The 2,898-nt window shown below is 39.8% G+C and overlaps 1 protein-coding gene across 1 annotated transcript in view; it reads right to left on the reverse strand.

Moving 5' to 3' along the window:
- Positions 1-2,898, reverse strand: part of LOC107691226 (brain protein I3-like) — an 11,405-nt gene that overhangs the window by 1,581 nt on the left and 6,926 nt on the right. The gene's annotated exons all lie outside the window — the stretch shown is intronic.

Genomic DNA, 2,898 nt, shown 5'->3' on the forward strand with positions numbered 1-2,898 from the left:
AAAATTAAGTTTTGATATATTTACTGTAGGAAATTTACAAAATATCTTCATGGAACATGATCTTTACTTAATATCCTAATGATTTTTGGCATAAAAAAAAATCAATCATTTTGACCCATACAATGTATTGTTGGCTATTGCTACAAATATACCCCAGCGACTTAAGACTGCTTTTGTGCTGCAGGGTCACATATTAAAAACATTTAAAAATCACAATTATTCCAAATGTTTGACCGGTAGTGTATGACTAGTTATTTAATTAAATGATTAAAACCTCTTTGTGTTTCCCCCTGGTATGACTTAAGCAGTATTTGATTGATTCTGAACTTTATTAGCTCCAGAAAAGCATTGTGTATTCACTTCATTGGTAAAAATGCTTATCAAATAAAACATTCGTCCCACATATAGGATGCTTTGTCCAATCTAGCCCGTCCTAAAATGTGTTAGACACCCCTGATGGAAGAGAGTCCTCTTGGGTTGTTAAACCCCATCAGCACGAGTTGAAACAGTAAGAGCTAAAAATATGCCAAAACCAAAGTTATTTTCACTCTGCTGCAAGCATTTCTCTTCCAAATAAACCTGAAAATAGCATCGGTCTGTGGTTCTGCTTCAGTCAACAGGGATAGTTCACCCAAAAAAATGAAGCCTGTCTTCATTCCAAACCCATAAGGCTTTTGATTTATCTTCAAAACACGAAGCTATTTTTAAAACGGTCTCAATTTTTGTTCACCCATTAAAAGCCCATGCGACCAAAACTTTCAAACTCAAAAAAGTTCATAAAGATATCATCATAAAAGTAATTCAAGTAAATCCAATGGCTGTGTTCGAGGACAAGCCTCACTGGTTCTGGTGTTCGAGCGGTCTGCCATATTTGATGTGCTCTATGTGTGCGCGTGTTGATTAATGTTCATCGATGGCTTTTAATGAAATCTGCTCATCATATAAAGTGACCATGTCTCTCCAGAAGACTTGGATTAAACCGCAAGAATCAAATGGATTACTTTTATGATCTCTTTTGGAAGTTTGACATTTTAGAGGGACAGAAATCCCTTATGTTTCATTAAAAATACCCTGTGTTTCGAAGATGAAAAAGTCACACAGGTCTGGAACAACATGAGGGTGAGTAAATGATGCCAGGATTTTCATTTTTGGGTGAACTCTCCATAATGTTAAAACATGGATTATCATACAAGTAGCTTCACACCGTGTCCTAACTACACGCGACGCCACGCCACGCGATAAAAGGTATCTTTTCCATGTTAAGCCCCGTTCACACTGCCAGCGACTTTTTCGCTGCTTGTCGCTTGTGGCTGGCACTTGAGGTCGCTAGTGGGCGTTCCCACTACTGGTTGCCTAGTTACCCCGTAACACTCCACTACAGCAGATGAATCACGTGCTCTCCACTGACTTCACTCCCATTGGTTGTCGCTCGCGAAATTCGCTGCTTATTTGCATAAAGTTGAAGAATTCTGAACTTTTGTCGCTTGACTTGCATCACTTGACACGCCCACATTCCATCGCCAACGGTCACTGTCGCCGGAAGTCGCCAGCTCTCCATTGAAAATGAATGGGATTATGTCGCTGTGTGTAGCTGGCGGTGTGAACGGGGCTTTAATCGGAGTTTTGTCCTAACTAGCCGCGACACGCGAAATGTCTAATTTAGAAACGGTTTCTATTTTCGCGACACAACAACAACTATATGACCGTAGATAATCTCAGGTGATTATGTGCTTCATTCAAAGTTAAACGTCTCTAATATGAGTTTAAATATAATGTTGTGTGACCTTATAGCCTTCTATACTGAAAGCAACAATCTTGAAAATATCTAAAGCAAAGATGTCCGTTAAAACTGTGAACTCACTGCGAACCAACGAATGTATTCCATAACAACGATGTTATCAGTCACTCAGTACATTTAATGATGTTACAAAGCTTTAATATTTATGAATTCAATTATAAGCATATCCATTTCGTTGCGAGCTTCCAGAGAGAGCCCGCCCACACACGCTAATGATTGGCTGTGATATTCAGGGTTGCCAGGGTTTCACAACAAAACTAGCCCAATTGCTACTCAAAACTAGCCCAATTGCGTTTCGAGGGGGGTCCCCTGATAAAAATTGCGTTCCGGGGGATAAAATAAACATTTTTTGGCACGGTTCCCCTGGTAAAATTCGCATTTTAGGGGATAAGTATCATGTTATTGGAGTCGCTTCAACCCGCGGACATGAAAAACAACCCGCGGCAACAGTATTAAAGTAGCCCAATTCTGCGGGAAAACCGCAGACTTGGCAACACTGGTGATATTTGATTGATTCTGTCGCGTCTGGTGTGGACACCCAAATTTCTTGTCGCGTCGCGTGTAGTTAGGACATGGTGTCAGAAAGCACAAGTACTTTACATTTCAATCATGAAATGCCTGTTATTGTACTTTAATATGAGATTTAAAAAAAAAATCTATAGACCAATTATAGGTTTGTAAACATTCAGGATGCGCGCGCATCATGGTTGCAGAAAACCCGGGCGAGATATGCAAGTGACGTAACTGTGACGTCTACTCTGAATTGGTCTATATCTATGGTATGTATGATATAGTACAGTATTGATTTAAAAGTTGGAAGGGAAGAACAATCACAGTGTTTGTTTGGTGGTCATGCTCACTAAACTGGACTGATCTGGTGCATGAACCAAAGTTCAGAGTGAAATCATCGTGTCAGGAGGGACTCGTGATGTGGCAAGACTCATGCGCAAACAGGAAATGATTCTGGATTAAAACAGTCCAATGTAAGGCCACATTCGCAGTTTAAAACACACAGTACGGTTTTAATATAAAACATGAACACCTCAAAAAATCTGATTCTACAAATCACATACATTTTTTTTTTAGGGTTGGGGGGGGGG

The sequence above is a fragment of the Sinocyclocheilus anshuiensis genome, unplaced genomic scaffold (assembly GCF_001515605.1).
Source record: "Sinocyclocheilus anshuiensis isolate Anshui unplaced genomic scaffold, SAMN03320099.WGS_v1.1 scaffold202, whole genome shotgun sequence".
In the NCBI taxonomy this organism is placed as follows: Eukaryota; Metazoa; Chordata; class Actinopteri; order Cypriniformes; family Cyprinidae; genus Sinocyclocheilus; species Sinocyclocheilus anshuiensis.